The 24,362-nt window shown below is 42.5% G+C and overlaps 1 protein-coding gene across 1 annotated transcript in view; it reads left to right on the top strand.

The window, feature by feature from the left end:
* Positions 1-11,789: 11,789 nt before the first annotated feature.
* Positions 11,790-24,362, top strand: part of TET2 (tet methylcytosine dioxygenase 2) — a 70,965-nt gene continuing 58,392 nt past the window's right edge. The window contains exon 1 of the mRNA XM_058666980.1: positions 11,790-12,125. The gene's annotated coding sequence lies outside the window, so the exon portion shown is untranslated. The remainder of the gene's footprint in view (positions 12,126-24,362) is intronic.

The raw sequence follows: 24,362 nt of genomic DNA, 5'->3' as shown, positions 1-24,362 counted from the left end.
AGCTTCGATCTTATCTGTACTATAAAAATGTAAAACAATCTTACATTGAACTAAGTAGCTCTGCTTCTTTAAAAGGCCTATCCACCACCTCAGCATGTCAGAGTATTCTAAGACTCTACCTGGAGTAGGTATTAAATGCCTGCTTCTAGTTTCTATATCTGCTTTCTCGCTAATGCACACCCTGGGAAACAGCAGTGATGACTCAAGTAGTTGAGTCTCTTCCTCCCAGTGTCCTGCTTCCAACTGGCCCGTCTCTGACTTGCTGCCATTTGGGAGGTGAGGCAGCAGATGGGAGAACTTGCTCTGTCTCTCACTCTCTTTACTTAAGCAAACAAACAAAATCTTGCCTTTCAGTGATCTTAAGGGATTTTTCCTTTCACTGCCCACCTTCAATTTGCTGTCTTCCGACAGCATTGGACCATGCTCAGATCTTTGCCATCTTACATTCTGTCCTCAATCCCATGTCTGCTGCAGCTACTTTATTATCTCTTCCTCTCATCTTTAGCTGAGCATCTGCTCTATCTCTGCAGCCTCAGTTCCTGTTTATCCTTCAAACCTCAGGCCATCTGGCTCCCATCATCATGACTCTTCCATGGAAATACTTGATTGTAGTGAATACCCACATGCTGCGTATCTAGGGGACACTTCTCATTGCTTGTCTTAGGTGACAATTCAATAGTATGTCCTAATCAGGGTATCCCTTCCTTGATATCTTGACTCCCATTATACTATCTAACTTGATTCTTCCTTTTGGGGTTTATGAACCTTGAATTGTTCCTGCTTCTCTCCTGCAGCTAGATCTAGTTCCCCCGCGCCCTTAACTCAGTGTGTAATTTCTTTATGCTGGTCCCAGGCTTGCATATCCTAGTAGCCACTGAACAGCTCCATGTGGATGCCTCAAGTTTGTTCATCACTAACATTTTTTCTCCCACACCACCCAAACTTTCACTGCTAGATTCTTCTAGTAATTTCTGTCTCCACGGAAAGTAACCATCAACCATTTCACTGGTCAGTTGACAAAGTTAGGCACCATGCTTGACCCTGTCTCTGCTTCAGCATACCCTCAGGGAGTTATGTTGCTGAATATTTCTGTTTTCTATTTCTTATTGCCTAGTCAATCTTTATACCATTCTGACTTTTACATAAGCAGCTTCCAATGCCTAGTTGGGATGTCCTATATTGTAATCTTATCACTGCAACTATAGAAATCCAAGTTCTTATCTAATTTTCTTTTTTTTTAAAGATTTATTCATTTTTTTTATTGCAGCCAGATATACACAGAGGAGGAGAGACAGTGAGGAAGATCTTCCATCCGATGATTCACTCCCCAAGTGAGCCGCAACGGGCCGATGCGCACCGATCCGAAGCCGGGAACCTGGAACTTCTTCCAGGTCTCCCACGCGGGTGCAGTGTCCCAATGCTTTGGGCTGTCCTCAACTGTTTTCCCAGGCCACAAGCAGGGAGCTGGATGGGAAGTGGAGCTGCCGGGATTAGAACCGGCGCCCATATGGGATCCCGGCGTGTTCAAGGCGAGGACTTTGGCTGCTAGGCCACGCCGCCGGGCCCCTTATCTAATTTTCTTAACCTGGTCCAATATCCAAAATCTTACTGTCAAATCTTACTATGATTTATGGGAATCCTCACAGTCTGACTCTGGCAGTGTGCTGTGTCTTAGTGCTATGAACTCATCCTCTTGGCTTTCTATACAGGTCTCTGATTTCTTCAAACATGTCTTGCTCTCCCATATTCTTGCTATGCACACCATCTCTCTCAAGCAATCTTTCACTTCTTAATTTGAACAATTCTAAATCATTTTTATATAAAATGGAAAAAGGCATACTTATTTGGAAGGTAGAGTTACAGAAAGATAGGGCGATAGAGTTCTTCCTCTACTGGGTCATTCCCCAAATGACTGCAGTTGTCTGGGCTGGGTGAAAACCAGGAATCCAGAATTCCTTCCTAATGCTGTTTGCAGCAGTGGCACATGCCTGGGTTATCTTCTGCTGTTCTCTAACCATATTAGCAGGGGCCTAGATCAGAAGTAGGTAAGTGAGGACTGGCACCCATATGGGATGCTACACAGGCAACAACTTAATCCACTGTGCCACAATGCCCATCCCCCAAGTCATTCTCAGGATCTCAGCATAAATGTTACTTGCACGGATGCTTCCTCTGAGCCTGAAACTGTTAAGCAATCATCCAGTTGCACTTGCACACTTTTCTTTATATAATCTAAGATGTTTCGAAATTACCCATGTATATGACTGGGAGGACAGTCAGGCATTGTATCACTATCATATCACTGAAAGAATGAATTAAAAAGCTTGTAGAAGTGAGGCAAGTGAGTCAGAACCACTCACATTTAATTTTAAACTCAGAATAAGGCTTAGAAAATAGACTGGGAAATGCCACCACTAATGTGATACAAGAAGGAAGAATACAAATTCTTGTAGCATCCTTGGAAGAAAGGTCTGTGGTGGCATTTCCATCCACTTGTGGCCCTACCCTGTTTCCTGAGCAGAAGAAATTGACACAATTGACCCTGATTCTGGTCATTTCCTGATGACACTGTTGATCACAAGTGTGGAAATTGAAACATAAATGACACAAGTTACTTTAAACTTCACCATAAAGCCCGTGGAAAAATAGAATTCATGCAGTTGAAAATGGGGTTAAGAATCCTTTGTCTCTGAAAACATTTCTGAGAAGGTGTCCTGACTATTGCTAGTTTTCATTCATCTTAAATGCTTTGGTAACTTAAACCTTCCATCCCAATTCATAACACATACGTTTTAGGAATAAGCAATGCAAAGTATCCATATTAAAAAGTGGCACCACTCTTTTTTTGGTAGGTATATTATTTTAATTTTATTTTTGATGTTTACACAATTGATTAAGGTGGAAAGGTCAAGGACTAGGGGAAAACAGGTGAGACCACTAGTTCAACACCTTCCTTACCTTCTTCCTATATCTGGAGGGGGGAGGCAAGGGGAAAAGCCACACCCAGCATCCCAACTGTCTCAATACCCAGGAATAGGGAAAGGCCACCTGATGTCATCCCAGAGTCCCCAATTTGGAGCATATTCTGAGGGTTATGTTCAAGTGGTTTCAATAGTTCTGACATGCTATCGCTCTTGCCAATACAAGGATGAGGAAATTCTACCAAGGTCCATTGGCTGGCACAGTCCACCCAGACCCTCCATTTGCCCAGAAATTTGTTCTGTCCTCCTTCTGCAATAGTATCTGATGTCCTCTACAGGTGCCAGTGGACCACCTAATCCTTCGTGTGCATTGGGGTATGCTGGCCACTGCACCATCTTCAGGAGGAAGCCCCATTCAGACATATGCATTCCACTGTCAGATCACAGGTCCTACAACTCTCTTCATGATTGGAGTCTGAATCCAGTGGTTTAGTTGGTGGAGCCCTCAAAAAAATATCATCTGAGGTAATTGCAGGCCTGACTTCTGTGTGCACCCACCAATACGGGGTTGGCCCATCTGTCACCCACATCATTCTACACACACACTGATAATTGCAATGGTTAGGTCAGATCTCGCTCCAACTCTGTCTTCCTCTGCAAACCAATGGGTACTCAGCCTAGCCCAACCCTGCCCATCACACACTCGATCCCCATGTATACCATAGGGAGCTGCAGCCAGTCAGAGCAACCCCCGATAACTCCCAATGGGCTGTCCCCCAGCCCTGGTTCCTGTGCCTGCCAGCATGTGCAGTGGACTGTCTGGTCTGTCCTGCATCCCATTCAGATCTTGTATACATCACTGGGTATTAAAGGCTAATTCAACCCAACTGACTTCACCCTCCAGCCCTCACTCATGCCAGTGGGTGCCAGCACCTGCTTAGCGAGGCCTACTCCAACCCTGGTTCTTGAGATCACCAGTGGGAGTTGCAACCCATTAGGAGGGTGCCCTGGCCGCTGGCCCCAGATCAGATTAGCTTTGGCTGTTGTGGCCACTTGGGGAGTGAACAAATGAAAGATGTTTCTCTGCCTCCTCTGTAAACCTGCCTTTCCAATAAAAATAAATAAATCTAAAAAAAAAAAAAAAAAGGAAAAAGAAATGGGGAGAGGGATATAGATCTCTCATCTGTTGGTTCACTCCCCAGATGGCCACAGCAATTAGGATGGGAGCAAGCCCAAGGCTTCATTTGAGTTTCCTATATGGGTCCAGGGGCCCAAAACTTTTGAATCATCTTCTGGAGAACAGTGGGTTAAGACATTCCCATTGACACCAGCTTCTGCACCAGCTACCTGTTTTTTTTTTTTTTTTAAGATTTATTTATTTTTATTACAAAGTCAGATATACAGAGAGAAGGAGAGAAAGAGAGAAAGATCTTCCATTCGATGATTCACTCCCCAAGTGAGCCGCAACGGCCGGTGCTGTGCCAATCCGAAGCTGGGAACCAGGAACCTCTTCCAGGTTCCCACATGGGTGCAGCATCCCAAAGCTTTGGGCTGTCCTCAACTGCTTTCCCAGGCCACAAGCAGGGAGCTGGATGGGAAGTGGAGCTGCCGGGATTAGAACCGGTGCCCATATGCGATTCTGGCGCGTTCAAGGCGAGGACTTTAGCTGCTAGGCCACGCCGCGGGGCCCGTGGAATTGTTAATTGTAATAAGAAGAGCCTAATTCACCCCCACCTCACTCTTTCCACCTTAAATATTGTCTAGGAAGTTGTATGTCATGATTTTTGTTTCATTAAACACACTGGCTCTTCCCTACCTCTCGCTTGCTTTGTGTTCCCACTGCCCTTCATCTCCTGTTCCTCCTCCTGCTCCTCCAAGCATCTCTCTTTGTGGTTTCAGAGGGGTCTAATCAAGAATTTTTGTTATTTTTTCATGCTTTTGAGTAATTTTGTTCTTCCTAAAGAGCTTCTAAGAAATAGGAAAAAAAAGTTTAATCTTTCCAGCCTCTGGTTCTGTCTCCAAATCCCAGTGTGAGGTAGGGCTGAGCCAGACCCTTGTCAGGGGCCAGGCGCCCCTTCTGGACCTCCCAGACTTGTACATTAGTAGTAACCCTGATTAGAATGTGAGCGTGCATGACTTGCAGTCATGGGACCCTGGTGTCCCTCAGAGGCTTTGACTGCCATGCGAAAAGCCTGCTTCCCTAAACGTTTACCTTGTTGTAACATTCTCTTTGTGAATGAGCAAAAGCAAAGTGGAATGTCCAGTTGATCAGAGCTCTTCTGCCCCCAGGAAAGAATTACATCTGGCTCATTTGTTTCCCTTTGGTTGAAGAAAAATTGTTTAGAAAGATCTGAGTAGTAGAATTGATCACCTGCTGTGTGACCCTAAGCAAGTGACTTAATCCCTCTCTGATTTTCTCATGTGTTAAAAACACGTGGTCCTTTGTTAAAATGAATTTCAAAAATTATAGGGATCGTAATTTTCTAACCTACTTGAATACTAAATACAAAAAAGGCTTTCCTTTTTTGGCAGAATATTAGCCATTCTGGACTCTAATCCTGGACTCCTAGGTACTGACTCAGACTTACTTGAATCTTTCCAGCAAGTGTGTCAAGCTTAGTAAAGTACAATCTACTTTACACTGATATCTAGAAGTCCTCACTCATCAGTGTTCTGACTTGGTCCTTTCCAGGTTTTTAAATCTGTGAACATTTTATAATTAAAGAAGGTACAGGAAAGCATCATTCATTAAAGAGCACATTGCCATCGCTGGAGGAGTACCACCGCCCCCTCCTCCACCTCCCTCACTCTACCATGGCTATCACTAACCCAAGGGAAACAATCTTCTCCAAGACTTCTCACTTCCTTACATCTCCCTCCCAGCCTAAGATCAGTGGTGGTGAGACTACAGAGAAATGAAACTCAAGGGCCCACAATGAAATGTTCCTTTGGGACTTCTTGATGTTTTCAATTACTATGAATGTGTTTCCTTTTTTGCCTTCTACACCAGCCTTTCTGCTAGGAGCTCTGTCTTGTGGTCCCTGGTTGGCTACAAGTTATTCTCTTGGGGATAGATGCCACTGTGAATTGTGGAACAATTGCCTGGCAATCAACCCATATTCAGCTTAGAGGCCTGCTTAATTACTGACATGTCAAGGAGGTTTTCTCTCAAATAGTAATATTATATTCTAAGAAAGAGTGGAGCAAAGTCAGTAGGGTTCTATAAATCAGTTTTGCTGGGCCTCTCATTGTCTCATGGGTTCTGAGTTGGCACTGAGTCAGATTTCATTAGCTTTTCTGACACACTTCGTAAGATTAAAAAAAAATAGATATTACATAGAAGTTACCCTCATTCCTTTTTCTTCACTCAGAGTATTTGCAAAGGAAAAAAATTTTAAATTTGTTTTCCTCTCTGACTCTTCCAGGAAGAATTGCACTACTGTTTAGCATGGCATCATTATACACTCAAACTGCTGCATTTGGCATTATTTTGGAAAGAGAAATAAGACTTTGTCTAGCTGTCAGGATTCTAGGAAGGCTCTCACGATATAGCAAACTGAACAAATCCCAAAGTCCTTCACAACTTGGACCCAAGAAACTTCCATTACTTTCCGCTGTTGCAGGGCAGCAGTTTTTCATCACTGATCTATTCCCTCCTGATCTTTCTTTTTCACTACCCATAATCAGAGTCATTCTTCAGCTGCTAATTATTTGTCTCTTCCTCAAAGTTTTTTTTTTCGCTAACACTCACGAGAATACAGAAGGATTTAATCAACCTGCACTACCAAAGGGCGCCACCAGCAGCTTTACTGGACTTCTGCCAAAGATGGCAAAGGCTCCTCCACGCTGCAAAGAAATACACAATGTTTGCGTTACCGACGCTCTCTCTGAGGGAGCACATTGTAGTCCTATAATTAGCAGGTGCAGGAACAAGGCTTTGATATTATTTCTGCATGAAGTTGAATTGTAGATCTGTTTGATCAAGTCTTGGGAAAGACTCAATCAATCCCCAGCCCCAACTCAATCCTCAGAATCTTCAAAAGAGTCCTGTGGGTAGAGGGGAGGAACTTAGTTACACAGAGTTTTAAAAAGCAGCCTTTCATATCACCAATCAAAAGATGTGATGATGTCCCATTCTGAATATTTTATTCCCAAAAGTCCTATGCCCTAGGACCAATTTCAGTAGATGGCGCTCTTTCCACCTGCCTGCCGCCTTGGTTGGCGGAATGAACCCTAAATTTAGGACTCTGATGAAAGGTGTGATGCTTTCTCAACACACCAATGGTACACATATACGACAGAACTTGGGCTTGCAAACAGTTTGTCGGTGGGTAAGAAACATATTAACATTGTTTGGCAAGGAGGGACTTGGTAGCATGCTTATTCATGCAATGTAATCATTCTTCAACATGGAGTTCAACCATCCTAACTTCTTGGCACAAAATTAGAAATTAAACAAGGCCAAAAAAAAAAAAAAAAAAAACCCACACAAGAAAAACTAACTCCATATAGAGAAGGAAGTCATGTATGAGGAATAATGACTGTGTCTTTATTATGGGAATAGCACCGATGTTTCTGTCTACTGACTTTTCTGTCTGCTGACCTGGGTGAAATCAGTGTGTAGCTTGAAAGGAAAGGACAAACCTTCCAGCTCTTTAATCCCAACAGTGTTATGCAACCCTTAATTCTCAGGAAGATATTACCTAACTCACTTGCTTGTAATAAGCATTAAAAAAAGTGATAATGGAAAGCAATCATTGCCATACTTGGTACATATCCAGTTTCTAACAATTGCCAGTTTTAAACAATTGCCTTTGGAGTGTTAAGGCAAAGTAGATGTCACAAGAGAATAGAGAATTACTGTGTTTTGAAGGGAAGAGTGGTATGTCAGTTAGCACAACAGTGAGAAAACAATTTAGATAGATGAAGAGGAAAACTTTGGTATAAGGGTAGGGAAGGCCTTTATTTCACAAAACTTAGGTTTGAGAGGTGCTCATTTAATTTGTGTGTGTGTGGGGGGGGGAATTGTATTAAATGTCATTTAATAATATTGAAAAAAAAATTGTTAAAAGGAAAAGTAACCAAATCATATAAGGTCAGGAAAAGCATAAATGGAAATTGTATTAGGAAAAGAGATTTCTGTGGCTGGCTGCTCCATTTACAATCCAGCTCCCAGCATATGACTTGGAGAAAGTGACCCAAGTATTTGGGTCCCTGTCACTCTTGAGAGAGATCAGCAGAGTTCCTCCTGACTTGGGACTCTAGCCTAGCCTTGCCCAGAGCACTCCATTCTGGCCATCTGGGGAGCAAACCAGTCGATGGAAGACTTTCACTGTTCTCAATTCTTCAAATAAATATTGTAATAGTGCGTCAACGTTCATGACATGATCCCTGGCTTTTATTCAAACTAAGTGTGGTATCAAAATGTGTAGCCTTCTATTCTAAACATGAAACTTTATACAATGATATCAAACAAACAAATCCCCTCCCCCCAAAAAAGCTCCTTCATATTGATGACTGCTCAGCTGTTGGAAGGTGAATTATGTTTAGTTTGTAGCAAATCTTTATAATGTTACAACAAAATTGTTTTCAAGGAAAGGAAATAATAGGCCATCATTTGTTCAACCACCTTGATTTTTTTTAAATGTATTCCATTTATTTGAAAGGTAGCATTAGGAAGGGGGAGAAAACAATGAAAGACCTGTTATTTCACTCCCAAATTGGCCACAATAGATCGAGCAGGGTCAGAAGAAAGCCAAGGCCCACATTGGTGTCTCCCAGGTGGGTGTCCAGGTCCAAGCACTGGGGCCATCCTGCTGTTTTTGCAGGTGCAGTAGCAGGAAGCTGGATAGAAGTGCAGCAGGCAGGATGCCAATGGAATTTGCAGTGGGATGCAGGTGTCTCAGGCATGGGCTTTACCAGCCACACCACAACACCAGCCCCTCAACCACTACAGTTGTTACAAAAAGCCATGTTGTTTCTGCTAAGAAAATCAATCCCTTAAAGAAAATGTACTATTCTATAGGTGAGGCAGAAATTAAGGATGCCCTTATTATGTTGTTTTTCTGCAATAAACTAGAAAGCTGTCTTAGAGATGAAGCAACTGAAATGGACAGTAAGTTCCCTGCTTGATTTTCTTTTTTTTTTTTAAAGATTTATTATTATTGGAAAGCCGGATATACACAGAGGAGGAGAGACAGAGAGGAAGATCTTCCATCCGATGTTTCACTCCCCAAGTGAGCCGCAACGGGCCGGTACGCGCCAATCCGATGCCGGGACCAGGAACCTCTTCCGGGTCTCCCACGTGGGTGCAGGGTCCCAAAGCTTTGGGCCGTCGTTGACTGCTTTCCCAGGCCACAAGCAGGGAGCTGGATGGGAAGTGGAGCTGCTGGGATCAGAACCGACGCCCATATGGGATCCCGGGGCGTTGAAGGAGAGGACTTTAGCCGCTTGGCCATGCCGCGGGGCCCGCCTGCTTGATTTTCTAACACAGAACAGTATGTTGTGAAACTTGTTCTGTTAGTCTCTCTCTTTCTCTCCTATTAGGAAGGGAGGAATTCTCTGTATAAAAGCAGTGTTATTCTCTCTAGTTGGAGGGAGAAACTAAGGAATTTAATATGATTAACTATTAGCAGGAAATTATCTTTCGGCTATAGATTGTCCACATCTATCTCAAGAAGAAGAAATCTCAAGAATGGGCACAGTTAATAAAAACTGGCTCTGAATTCTCTGTACAAATGTGCCCTTAATGTCCAGTAAATAATTACACACACTTTATCCTTCCTAGTTTAGAAATAGTGGCTAAGAAAAGTTTTAAAAATCAACACAGTCTGCGTGTTTTGCCCTAAGAGACCTACCCAAGTTGAGTTTCTTCTGCTGTTAAAAAGTCACAGCACTAAACAGAAATAATCCATCTTCTCTTAAATGAACAAATGTCATGGTGGTTAAAGAAATGGTAGGGGTGCAGAGAAGTTGGCAAGAAAATGTTGTAAAAATAGCTGCAAGCCAAATATGATGCCAGACAGACAAATGCCACCTGTTGCTTCAGGGAGGGCTTTGAAAAGCTTAAATGAGATGGAGGTGACCTTAAAGATCAGTTTCCTGATTATAAATACTTAAAATACACGTATAAAGTGTAGGAAGACATGTAATTACTCATTTCTATAGGCATGGAAGTAGGTGCTTTGTAACTGATCATGGTTAATAACTACCCGGACTTATTTAGTGACTTATTGTATCCTCACAACCACACAGTCGGCCCTACTCAAGCTCATGCTTTCAAAAGCGCAAACGTGTGTTGTGGTCTCTGCAGAACTTGACTTTTAAAAGTTAAAATAAATCACAAGGAACCTTCCAAACAGTTTAGAATTTGCCATTAGAAATTGCCAAGACCTCAAATGACCCATTAGTGTGCAGCAGAAAAGATGGAAATGTATGTTTACATGAAATGCTAAGGTGGAAAATGAATGATTTTGCTTAGTCTATGCAAAATCGGAAACCTGAGTCAAGTTTGTGTCAAGATGGACTAAACAATGTTTCGCTAGGTCACACTTTGAACTTTTTTCTTGGTAAAAATGTGATACATGTTAAGGATTATCTTCTTCAACAAGTCAAAGAGGAAAGGCCTCCCTTCACTGAGCCCCCAAAATTGGGCTACGCAATAAAACTAGAGTACTGTGGCTACAATATTGTGTCTCTGATACAAAGAAATGTAAATGCCCGCGAGGCAAAGTTGGGAGTGCAGATTCCAAAAATTACTGCGACTTCAAGTGATTTGTTCTGTGATCTTCAAATGAAAAGTTGAGACATAAGAAGCTGTAAACGAGAAGTAAAACAATCCAGCCATAGAAAAGAAAGCCGCAGTGGATGCGCGCACTAGGTTCGGGAACATGGGGGTGAGAGCGCACCTTCTTCACTGGGAATTTAAGTCAACGGGGTCGGTTTTCCCATTACTCCGTTGCACGGGTGTAAATTTCCTCGAAGAGGGGAGGCAAGATTTCAAAGTGCAGGTTTCTTACCGGAGGAGGAGAGGGGTCACTGTAAAAAACCCGAACAAAACAAAACAAAAAAACCTCCTTCCCTCCCCTTCCCAGCCCACGTGGCCAAAGTAAACAGAAGGTGGGCAGGGGCGGAGAGAGCGGTCAATTTCCTAATTTGTCAAGTCTTGGAAAACACAGGCCCCTAAAGCACAGAGGGCAAGCCCTCAGTAATGGTGCCGGTGCGCAGCCAGCGTGCTAGGAGAGACAAGGCAGAGGGGCGCGCAACACAAAACGCGATGGGGATGCAGTTAGGTGCAAGTGGGTGGTGGAGGGCGGGTCAGGGCCAGACCAAGGGCACAAACAAGTGCGGCCCTACCTGCAAGCAAGGGCAAGGCTGGCGCGGGCGCCGAGGCCCTGGTGCGCAGGGGGTGAGGGGCAGAGGTGTGCGCCGAGACCTCCAATGTGGTTGGGGAGTGTGGGACTTACTCCCACAAAGTTTGCAAGGGAAATCTGACATCAGCTTGCCCAGGAGCCCACACCAACTTCCGCTTCGGTGCCTGGCCCGCCGCTCCTTCTAACCCGGTGATGAACCCTGGCTGGGGGTCTCCGGTCCCATGGACCTAGCCGGCCCTCCCACGCTCACTCGAGCGTACCGCTCTCAGCCCTCCACGCCGGGCTACACGCTCGTCCAATTTGTACCGCCGGCCGTCGTGCGGCGCCGGGCGTCCAGAGGCGTGGGGCCGATTCCCGGGGAGCTGGAGTTGAGGGACCCCTAGGGCGGCCGCAGAAGCTGGGCGGAGAAGCAGGAGGCCGTGGTGGAGGATGAGAGCCAGGCAGAGGAGGAGGAGGAGGCGGTGAGAGGAGAAGGAGGAGGAGGCTGGTGCGGAGGAGGCGGAGGCGGTGGCCCGGGCGGAGGAAGAGGCGAGCCAGCGGCAGCGGCAGCGGGGAGAGCTCGGGCGGCCGCCGCCGCCTCCTGCGAGCGCCGCGCGCCCAGGCCCGGCTCGCATGCGAGTCACGTCCGCCCCCTCGGCGCGGCCGCCCCGAGACGCCAGCCCCGCCGAGTGATGAGAACAGACGTCAAACTGCCTTATGAATATTGATGCGGAGGCTAGGCTGCTTTCGTAGAGAAGCAGAAGGAAGCAAGATGGCTGCCCTTTAGGATTTGTTAGAAAGGAGACCCGACTGCAACTGCTGGATTGCTGCAAGGCTGAGGGACGAGAACGAGGTCAGAGCGCTTCTCTTTCGCTGCGAAACTCTCCCTTTCCTCCCCCGCTTGCTTTCTCTCGGGCTTCCAGGGACCGGGGAGCCAACCCTGGAGTGTCACCCACAAATAATACCAAGAGGGAAGAGGGAAGCTTCACAAATTACTGGAGCCTCCTCAACATGGCTGACAAATATAGTTTTAATCCCCCCCCCCCTTTAAACCTGCAGTTCTGTGTTCCCTTCTCTCCTCCGCTCCTGCCGCCCCCTTCCCCAAAACTTACCTTTGTGCCCCCGACTCGCTGCCTGCCCGACCTTTTTAAGCTCTGGAAAGTGGGGTGTCTGGGTTTCCCTCTGAAATAGTTCCCTCTGGGGGAGGGCACTACTTTTCCCTTTAATCCTCTCCCCCCTCTACTGCTGGCGAGTGGAGCGTGGTTCCCCAGCCGCCCCGGAGAGAGCACTGACGGCTGTGTTTGGTGTTTTTCTTTCTTGTTGCTGAAAGCCCCTTTTCTCGGCTTCAAGAGCTGGGACTGGGGCTTGGCTTGTGTCTGCCCCTTCCTTGCCCCCATTTTGGGGGTGCTCTGGGTGAGTGTCACGGTGGCAGAGTGGGGAGACGCACAGGATGGCTGTGTGTGAGTGTGTGTGAGTGTGTGTGTGAGTGTGTGTGTGTGTGTTTTCCTGGAGTCCGCGCGTTTTGTTAGTTGCCGCTGAGTGCGCGAGGAGAGAGGAGTTGCTGGGCTCCCCCCACACGCGACGGGAATCCACTTTTTCTTCAGCAGACGCGAGATCTGATCCGGGCTGCTCCTGCCAGCCTGGGCAATGTGCGTTCTAGAATTGGTGGGCAAATCTGTGTCTTGGCTTTGTGCTGCTCCCCGGTCAGTGACAGGCAAACACAAAGGCAGGCGCAGGCCCGGGGAGGGGGCTAGCCGCCAGGAGGGAGAGTTGCAGCAGACAAGGTCAGGGATACCCAAAGCAGGGAAACCCAGTCTTGGCACCCAAGTGCGGGACAGTTTGCTAACTGTCCAAATTCCTCTCTCATTTCTTTGGTCTGTGATTGCTCTGTCTGTTCTCTACTCTTTCCTCCCTCTGCAATCACCCCCGCCACACACACACACACACACACACACACACACGCATACGCAGTCATCCTTGTGAATGTTTTCGTCCGGACTGTCTGTCTAATGTTCTATAGTTACCTATGACAATCAAGTGTGGCCTGGACTCCTGGAAAAGTCGGTTCTGTTTCTGGCTTATAGTTGCTAGTTTGTGCGCTCGTGGTATACTTTTAGTGGCATTGTTTTCCTCCCATATCTGATGCTTAGGAATTGAAATAGATTCCTGTCGCTTCCTTTTCCCCCCCGTTATTTGCTTGAATTTTAGTAAAATATTTGCCTGAATCTGGAGTACATGCTATCCATGAATTTGAAAATCCCTCGTCACACGCTGTACTTTTCTCTAATGAGGGACTCTAGTGGCAAATGTAATTCAAACTTTTCATCAACGAAATTAGCCAGCATAGGAAATAAGGTTGTATGTTGGGATAGTTGGAATTCCCAGAGAAAAAGATAGCGGTTTGGCTTGGTTTAAGACTGCCTGTATTGTTGTCTGTCTAATGAAATCATTCCATTTGCATCTTAATAGCTGAAATACTGAAGGTTAGTTATGGGTTTTTTAATATGTTTGTATATGCATCTCTAATAGGTTTGAAATACAATACATTCCTCTTTAAAAATGTTAGTGAAGGATTGGAGGTTTAGTGAAGCATTGCGGTATTTTGAGCATTTGAAGATAGATTGAAGTAAAAGAATAGTAATGGACAAATCTGGACCAAAACAAAAAAAAAATTTTTTTTAAGTTATCCTCAGCAGTTTACTGTGTAGGGACCTCTTTCTTTTGATCCTTGGAAAAGCAGTTAAGGCTTTAGTCATTGATAGTGGAGGTTCTTACTCATGGTTACAAGGAGAAGCATTACTCATCTCTGGAAGAGAAGCAGGTCATTGGTGAATTCTTATATGCCCTAAAATAATAGAACATGTAGCATTTTAGCCTAACTTCTTGCTACTGGTTGGGAAAACCAGTTACCTGTCCAGCTACTCAGGGTTAAAAATAAAGCAGTTGCTTTTGATAATAGCCTATTGTTGATCTAACTTCTGAGGGTCAACTTTCCAAATGTTATGGTATTGTCTTTAGGTATTCAATTAATAATTGATACAACATTTCTTGATCAAGTGGATCTGAGTTGCACAGTGTTCTTAAACACTGAACCACAACAATAATGTTCATTGTTAAATTAGTCGTTATTGAGAAATTAACTTGGAGTGAAGGTACTCTCCTGTTTTACCAAGCCCTTCTTAAAGGGTTTTGTTAGAGCTGAAATTGTGCTGGTCCCTGTCAGGAGCCAGAGCAATTGATAGGATTTTGATGTAGTAATAGAAGGATGTAGAAATTGACAGGTCAACATCACTTCCAGAACAAGTGAAGTGCACCTGCTGAGGAGTTTTGACAGACTTCCAAAGTCCTTTTTGCATACCGGAATTGTATTGGGTAACAAAAAACTGAAGTCAGTGTTTTGGTTTCACTTGTGGAAGTTAGAATTTCCCTATCAATTCCTCCAAGACTCCACCCACACACAATGTTGTTAGAAGCCAAATGTCACCATTGAAATGTGTTTCCTTATTTGCTGACCTCATTAAGTTCTTGTGATTCACTCAACGACACACCTAGTACAAACTCTTACTTTCCACCCTGCCCAGATCCAAGTGGGTAAATTCTTGTATATCTTTTGAAATACTTTCAAATATGTGTAGCATTGTGAAATGTCAGTGCTTTGAAAAGACTAATGTTTAGAAAGTATTAGATTTGCTTTTTAATGCTTTGCTTCTAGTGCAAGTTCAATTGTTGTATCAGAATTCCGTAGGCTAATAGGTAGGCTTTTGTTTACTATCACACAGGTAGACAAAAACCATTGCACCAGCTGTTTGCATTGGTACATGAAAGCAACATGTTCTCGGTAGTAATAAAACCAGTACCTGCAGCAGGAATATGTACCACCCAAGCCACCCTTATAATTGGAGTCTAACTTTTGGAGAGTCCAGTTGCCAAGTAGAGCTGGAGATATCTTGCATTGAAGAACAGAACCTTAAGTGATTTTGCCAAATGTATCTCCCAATTTCCATTCGTTCAAGGAGGTTGTGTGGAACATCCATTTGTTGTATAACTGGAAAGAAGGGTTCCAGAAAGGGAGGACATGCAAATTATTGTGACCAAAAGAATTGTATGTATCTGGCATTATCATAATCCTACATTGTACATTGCAAAGAACCTGTAATTTGAGAGAGATTTGTAGGGGCCATGTACAATGGCTCCATTAGCTAATCTTTCCGCTTCAAGTGCCAGGATCCTATATGGGCTTCAGTTCTTGTTCGGCTCCTCCACTTCCGAACCAGTGCTCTGCTTGTGGTGTGGGAAAACAATAGAGGATGGCCCAAAGTTCTGGGACCCTGCAGCCACATGGGAGACGTGGAGGAGGCTCCTTCAGATCATCTCAGCTCTGACCATTGCAGCCACTTGGGGAGTGAAGCAGCAGATGGTCTGCCTCCTCTGTATAGATCTGTCTTTCCATAAAAATAAATCTTACAGAAAAAAAGAGACTTTATGTGTGTTTTGATCATTTCTCCACTGTTATGACATGTAGTTCCAAGTGTCCTGTTTCAAATAGACATACATAGTAGGTGAAGTTTCAATTTTGGAACTCAGTGTTTTATACTCAATAGAAAGCTAAATTAGAATGAAAATTTTTGAAGGACAATTTCAGACACAATAGCACCTGGGTATGTCTTAATTTTGAGATTCAGTTAATGGCATTGAACTAGTCTAAAACACATTGTCATTAACTAGAAAATATGATTCTATCATGTATGGTCTTGGTAATGGTGATAGTGATAGTGGCAAAGTCCTTAAAAGTGATCCACTGAAACTGTAGGTTCTCATAAATTTATGCTGGACCTTATCGTTATTTGAAAGCTTTATGAAACTGTAAATGGAATAATATGATGTATCTCCTGCACAAAAAGAAAATAATGAAGATCCAATATACAATCCAAATGCCCTCAATGGTAACCTTTTGCAAAATTTGGTGTAAAATCACACCTGGTCCCAATTTTAATTATATTTAGTTCTTTTTTTAAAGACCATGATTGCTGACATAAAAACTTGTACCTCCATGTGTGTATCTGTCAGTATTAACACTGTCAGAATGGTAAACAACACTAATACATCCACAGAGTGGAATACTGCACATCAGTAAAAAGGGATTCATTACTGAAACAAGCCCATATGTGTGATTCACATTTATATGACAAAAAGTAGCTTATTCATATTTTGGGGCTGAGGTAGTAGAAAGGGGGAATTGTATCGGTTAAAAGGATGAATTAGATAAGTTGTATCTCAGTAAAACTGTTGCAAAACTACCTATCATTTTGTACTTGGTTTTCCCTCCTAGGGCTATGGCTGCAGTGATTTATGTACTTGGGTTGCCTATTTTTAAATGAATCACACGGGGAACTGCTCTCTTCTGATACCTGGACAAAGTGGGAAGGGGTGTAGAATGATAGTGGCACTCTCATGGAAACTTCTTTTTGAAATTTTGAAAACAATCTTTTTACAGTAATATGAATGAAATGGCCAGTGAGTGTGAATTTTAGCACCAGCCCCTATGAAATTATGACTTGCAGGTCAAATGTTGGGTTCATAATACTTGAATTTCTAAGCTTATTTAATACTAGACAACAGGCAATGTTTTTCCCTTTTCATGCTGCAAATGTTGGATTGCTGCACATTGAATTCTGTATCTTGAGCATGACTGATAATTGGGGTGGGGAGCAGTCACTGAGCTGGACGCATTGGACTTTAGGGTTCAGGGACAATTATAATAGATTACACTCAATAAGGAAGTATTTTGGCTTCATATTACAGCAGTTACCACTTTATGTACTGATTTCAGAATTCTACTTTTATGATTGATCATGGCCCTTATTTGGAAGTTCATTGTCTGCATATATATATATATATGAAAAGCACAAGTTGATTGGTGATTGTTAGCAGAAACAGGTTCCTGGCAGAGAAAGGAGAAGCTCACTTGCTATTATCCTTTCTTGTTTCCTCTAATACTTCCGTGAGCTACTTCAGCTGCCAGTGGCTTTTGGTATAAGTTTTCAGGTTTATTCATTTTGATGGAGTGTGATATCTTTGTTCTTTGAAGGTCCCTAAATCTGTTCACAGAAATTAGTAATATTTTTTTTTAAGATTTTTTATTATTATTGGAAAGCCGGATATACAGAGAGGAGGAAAGACAGGAAGATCTTCCATCCGATGTTTCACTCCCCAAGTGAGCCGCAACAGGCCGGTACGCGCCAATCTGATGCCGGGACCAGGAACCTCTTCCGGGTCTCCCACGTGGGTGCAGGGTCCCAAAGCTTTGGGCCGTCCTCGACTGCTTTCCCAGGCCACAAGCAGGGAGCTGGATGGGAATTGGAGCTGCCGGGATTAGAACCGGCGCCCATATGGGATCCCGGGGCGTTGAAGGCGAGGACTTTAGCCGCTAGGCCACGCCGCCGGGCCCAGAAATTAGTAATATTTTGATAAATTGATTTTAGTTTTGCTTTTTATGGATAGATTTCTGCACCATATGCAGGAGGAAAAAAATTTAGGTCACAAGTTTTGCTGGTGGACTGTGCTGCAGAGAGTTGCCTGTGGTCAGGTCTAGACCTGCAGGCGATCTGCTACTCAGGTGTGCCCTATGAACATCATACTGTTGTTTTCCATTTGCTACTACCATCATTCTGTGTGTGCTGGAAAGTCATAATCATCGTAATCACAATTGTCATGGCTTATTATCGATCACCACAAACACTCTCACTTACTTTCATAGGAGGGTGTTAGATGTATTTCTACATCCAGAACATACTTAATGGAAACCATTCACACAGCTCTTCAGTGGACCTGCATTACGGTCCATTCTGCTGAAACTGGTATGTGTTTTGGTTCTACAAAGGCTTAAGTAATGGTAATGAAAGTCTTACACAACATGATATTTTATAGTTCTCTTGCTTTGTTTATGATATACCAGTTATAAAAAAAAAAACCTTAATTATTGGTTGTGCCGCTTCTAAAGGAAGACACCAGAATCTGAAAACAATACAATACCACACCTAGATCCCACTCTTGATGTACTGTCTTGTGCCTAGTCATTTATTTTTTCAATCTGTTTTTTTCCCTTTCAGCACTTTCCCCGCTTATGCTTGAAGTCTGTTTGAAGTTATAATTTTCATATTTGCCATTGGCTAGAATGTTCTCAGGTCTTTTATAACCTTTTATGATTTTTGTAATTTTAAAAACAGTACTTCCGTCCACCCTCTAATTAGTTTAGATGGTTATTAACATTTTGTTTTACTGTACACCTCCTGATGTAACAGGGAACTTCCTGAAAATATTTCTGGTAGTTTGTGAAATTACCTTGAGCATCTTAAAAAGTGAATTCTGTTCTTAAAATTACATTTCTAGTTTTAATAATGTTTATTCATTGGAAACACATTGTTGGGAATAGAATGTGTGAGATGTGCTGGTTCAATCCCCCAGTGCATGTAATAGCCAGGGCCGTACGAGACTCCCACATTGGTGTCAGGAACACAGGTACCATCCTATAACTCCCAGGTATGCTAGCGGGGTGTTGGGTCAGAAGGTAAAGTAGCCAGAACTCTAACAATATGGGCTGCATGTGTCTCAAACTGCTGTTTACTTCAGCGTGCCACAGTGGCTACCTAAACATCCTTAATGTTCCAAAAAGAAGTGATAAAAGGGGTGAATGTGGTGCATCTGGCTTTGCCCCTTTGGGACTACTTCCTGCTAATATGTCCAGTGGGAACTGTTTGGTTATTGTGAGTGCTCTGCCAAACCTGGTCTCTAGTGTTCCAGGCTGCTGCTACCTGGCCCATCTAAGGCCACTCTCCCTAAACTCTCCCACTCCCTCACTCTCTCCGTCTCACTCCGTCTTTTATTTTCTGGTCTTTCGGATAGATGAAAATGAACACTTTTTTCCTTTGTAAAAAAAAAAAAACTTTTTAAAAAATTATTCAATGATACAGTTTTGTAGGTATAGGGATTCCTCTCTTTCCCTAGCCCTGTTCCCTATTTCCCCTCCCACCATTTGAAAATAAATATATATTTTTAGAAGGAAGTGAAATTGAACTTATTTTCTCTCATTGTAGCTTGTAGGAAAACACTGGCTAACCTTGTTAATGACCAAGATTTATTTATGCTCTCTATGGAGACAACATTGGAATAAATGGTACTTTGAAAACCACATTTTTCCATATTTTGAAATTTAACTTGTTCAATATTAAGAATTAGGAAATCTTACAGGCATTCAATAATTCAATGTCATTTATTATAACACATGTAAAACGTACACAATTTAAATTTACTGCTGACAGTTTTTGCTTCATTTGTTAGTTTGTTACAATGGAGCATGCTTTGACTAATGTATCAAGTTATAAGGATGTTTTCACATCTAGGGTAACAAAGGAGATATTGGCAACTTCGTTACTTCCTTGCTCTCCAGTTGCACAGGCTACTGCAGCAGCACTGGACACGTGGGTGCTGGGAGCATGGCAGTTTTATTTACAAACACCATCTGGGGATTCCATGACGCTTACCTAACAGGCCAGAGGGAGTCAGCCTTGTGTGTCTGTGGGCGTAGAGACCAGCACAGTGACAGGGAGTGTTTGTCTGGCTTTGGGGTCATGAACCCAAGATCAGGGTGTCTCAGTCAGGATCCAGCCAGTGCTAGTGTCCTGCCAACGCCTCAAAGGCTGTGCCTAAATACAGAATTCATCTTTTTATTTCCTCTGCAACCAAAAAAATCACGCATGCCAACCCTTTCTGGTGATTCGAGGAAGCTGGTGCCCTGTCTGTGACAATGATTTACTTAACTAGGAATGAAATGATCAGGCGTAATGTGCATTTTTTTGCCTGCACCGGTGTCTCCCTCCCTCTTCTCCTTTGTAATTCCCTTTTACTACATTCCCACAGCTCCACCCTCCTCCCCACCCCCATTAAACACTTAACAGCCATTAAGACCTGGGGTGAAACAATAGGGCTTGAGGTCTCTATACTTAGGGACCTGTTCCTAGTTACTAGTGTTTTGTAGGTTTTTACTTAATTTGCATCAAAAAAAGTATAGCATCAACTTAAATGTAATCTTTTGCTGGTATATGTTTGGGTATTATCAGTTGTCAACAAAGTGGCTAGAATATTTAAAATCTGAGCATGTTTTGTGGCTTTAGAAGTCATCAGTGGTCATCTTAGTAGTTTTCTTTGCCTAACATGAACGAAATTAGATCATAAAGTTGCCCTGCATAACATTTTTAAAACAGGAAAATATCTGTGTTTGTTCGTGGTGCTATAGATAAAAGATATTTTCTGAAAAAAGATTTTTTTTTACCAAGAATAAAATCTAATTTTCAAGATAACATTTGGTAAAAGAGACAAATTAGTTAATATTACTCAGTGCTACATTTAGTCAATACAAGGAGATCTGAGGATCATGTTGCTGAGTTTTTTGCTTTGTTTTGTTTTAGCTTTATTTTTATTGAAGAGTAGATTCTACAAAGGGAAGGAGAGACAAAAAGGAAGAATTTTTATCCACTGGTTCACTCCCCAAGTTGCCACAACAGGCAGAGTTAAACCAGTGAGGAGCCAGGAGCTTCCTCTGGGTCTCCCACGTGGGTGGAGGGTCCCAAGGCTTTGGACTGTCCTTGACTGCTTTCCCAGGTCACAAGCAGGGAGCTGGATGGGAAGTGAAGCAGCCAGATCTCAAATTGGATTTTTGGTGCATGCAAGACAAGGATTTAATCACTAGGTTGTAATACCAGGCCCATGTTATGTTTTTTTTTTTTAGTTTATTTATTTGAAAGGCAGAGTTTTAAAGGCAGAGGGAGAAACAGAGATCTTTTCCCAAATGGCCAGAATACTAGCCCTGTTTTCTTAATTTTTAATAAAATTTATTTTGTATTTATTAGTTAAAAGCTTCCTATTTTCCCAATTCAGTGAATTAATATCTGTTGTAGGTTATTGGCTTTTTTGAACTAGAAATGGCTTATTTCTCAGTCACTCTTCACCCAGTAGTGTGTATAAAATTACTTAAGGAGAGTTATTTCTTGAATAGCAGCACAGAGCCATGTTTAAACACTTGCATATGTTACACATTATGGCATTTTAGAACACCGATTTTTCTCTCTTCTTCGAACTTTGGACAGTAAATCATGAGAGGCTAGAAGTTCTCCGGATTTAATCAGACTTCTTAGTTATTGTATTTTTTTTGCGTAAGGGATGATTTAAGTACTATGGTTTATAATAGAGCCAGCATACAATACACATGGATTCATTAAATGAATGAGTTTCTTCATAAAGATGAGACTGAGTGACTATTTCCTTTGTATTATAAAACGCCAAAAATGGTAAATGTGACAGATGGACACCAACAGTTATGTTACATTTTAGGCTATCTAGTCCCTTTCCGTTTACTACGAAGTATTTTGATCTATAAACTAAGTCCCATTTCGACTTACAAAAGTCTGTCAATATAATTATAAAATGGAAAAGTCATTCCAAATACCATGAAGGTACTTATACTTAAGGGTCTTTGCTACTGTGCATAAGGTCTTACAGATATCTAAGGTGTTAACTGCTACACAAAAACAAACTGCTGGCCTTCACCTCGTCACTGCAGTATTCCCCAGGAGTTTAGATTGTCCATGTGGGCAAACAGAGTTCTAGAATGCTGACGAATAGGAAGAGGAGTGAATTGGCTCATGAATATTGACGCAGATTACAGAGAGCGTGTGTTTGTAGTGTGGAAGGGGAAGCCTTGTCTATTTCAACTGTCATTAGTATGGGAAAAGAGCTTTCCACTTTGAACTTAAAATAGTAACTTTTAACCCAGACAAGTGAGTAAGCACTGAATTGTTCAAGGTGTGGAGGTGAGAAAGCCCTGTAGAACACTGCTTTCTGTTCTCACCAAGCTGACTCAGCTGAGATAGTAACTTGCCCATCTCTAACCCTCTGTGACATAGCTGAACAGAAACCAACAGTGGGTCATAGAGCTGCATTGGTTTTTCTGGTTTTTCTCACCCAGTGAATCTGCCTTATTTTAAAAATATGGCATTCCTGTTATCTGTAACACTGTCTGCACAGCTTCTTTACAAAGCTCAAAGGAAATAGAGAGTATAGATAATTCATAGATTTCAAATAAAAAAAATTTTTAATATATTTTTAAAAGATTTTTATTATTATTGGAAAGCTGGATATACATAGAGGAGGAGAGACAGAGAGGAAGATCTTCCATCCAGTGCGTGCCGATCCAATGCTGGGAACCAGGAACCTCTTCCAGGTCTCCCATGCGGGTGCAGGGTCCCAAAGCTTTGGGCCATCCTTGACTGCTTTCCCAGGCCTCAAGCAGGGAGCTGGATGGGAAGTGGAGCTGTCGGGACCAGAACCGGTGCCCCTATGGGATCCCAGGGCGTTGAAGGAGAGGACTTTAGCCACTAGGCCACACCACCAGGCCCTCAAATAAAAAAATTTTTAACAAGAAAAGACTTACTTGGAAGGCAGAATTATTACAGAGAGATTCTTGATAGAAACCATTCCCCATCTTGGGCCATATTGGACACTGCATTAGAAGTGAAGTACTTTACTCCCCAAATGGCCAGGATTAGACATAAACCAGGAGCCAGGCACAACAAGCTAGTTGCAGGTGTTCATATTGAATGCCTGTGTCTTAGGGCTGTAATACCCCTGCATACCTGTTCTTTTTGCATCATGTAGTGTTCTTGTTGCATTAATGTAATAAAAGTGTAATGTCCTTAACCAGTTTACTTTATTTACTCTGGACATACTTCATCTATAAAACATCATGAGCTACTAAGAGAATCAAATGAATTAACATTTATTAAACATGCAGTATATTACTTGGCAAAATTATATTGAATATGTATTTGTTCATTTCTACAAAGTATATGTTGAGTAGCTATAGATCAGGAAAGAAGAACAATTGCCACTGACTATGTATGTATTGTTCATAGTAAGTTACTCAACAATAAGTATTTTCAAAGCAGATTTCCGGGCCACCACTTAGAGGTGTGATTGATTCCTCAGTTTTTGGGGTGGTCCTATGTAAACTTGGGTTGCAATTCTCAATATTGATGTGATAGGCACTATGCAAATTACTGAAGAAAAAGAAAAGGTAAAGATTTTGTTTCCATTGTTTATACTGTTTTGAAGAGCTCCTTGTCCTTGTTCAGAGTCATACTTGTCTTTTTGAGGTACAATGAAAGGGCACATTTCCATATCAATGTTAAATGATTTCCAGGAATAAAAAAGATAGCTTGCCATGCTTTGCTTATCCCATATTCCATGATAATAATTATGCAATCAAATGATTGATTGTACTGATAGGAGGGCTGCCAGGTTAAAGAGCATATATTGTTTTGGAAAATAACATAAAAGAGATATTGTGATTGGTTACTTTTATACAGGTTTATCTTATCCCCAAAGCAATATATTTGGTTTTAAAACTATTAATGTTTCAGAGTATGATGACATGTGAAAAATAGTATTTGTCACATCCATCTACCATTCTGACTTCTGCTGGCTTACGTCCTGGTTTGTCTAGAGCTAACTTTGGACTCAGTTTTGTTGTTGCCTGTTAAGATTTATGTTATTTATTTGAATGGAAGTATTACAGAGTACTCGCATAAGTTGTAATGAGATTATGATCATAGAATTTACTTTCACACCAAGTAGTGTGATTTAACATAAAAAGGAAGAAATGACCCTGTGATAGCCATTTATCAAATTAGTTCCTTAATCGGATCTTTTTAAGATTTATTTATTTTTATTACAAAGTCAGATATACAGAGAGGAGAGACAGAGAGGAAGATCTTCCATCCGATGATTCACTCCCCAAGTGACCACAATGGTCAGCACTGAACCAATCCGAAGCCAGGAGCCCGTAGCTTCTTCTGGGTCCCAAGGCTTTGGGCTGTCCTCAACTGCTTTCCCAAGCCACAAGCAGGGAGCTGGAGGATAAATGGAGATGCTGGGATTAGAACTGGTGCCCATATGGGATCCCAGTGCATTCAAGGTGAGGACTTTAACCACTACACTACTGCACTGGGTCCCCTTAATCAGACTTACAGAGAGAAGA

The sequence above is a fragment of the Ochotona princeps genome, chromosome 7 (assembly GCF_030435755.1).
Source record: "Ochotona princeps isolate mOchPri1 chromosome 7, mOchPri1.hap1, whole genome shotgun sequence".
Classification (NCBI taxonomy): Eukaryota; Metazoa; Chordata; class Mammalia; order Lagomorpha; family Ochotonidae; genus Ochotona; species Ochotona princeps.
Note: the sequence above shows the minus strand (reverse complement) of the source record. Positions and strands in the feature narration are given on the sequence as shown.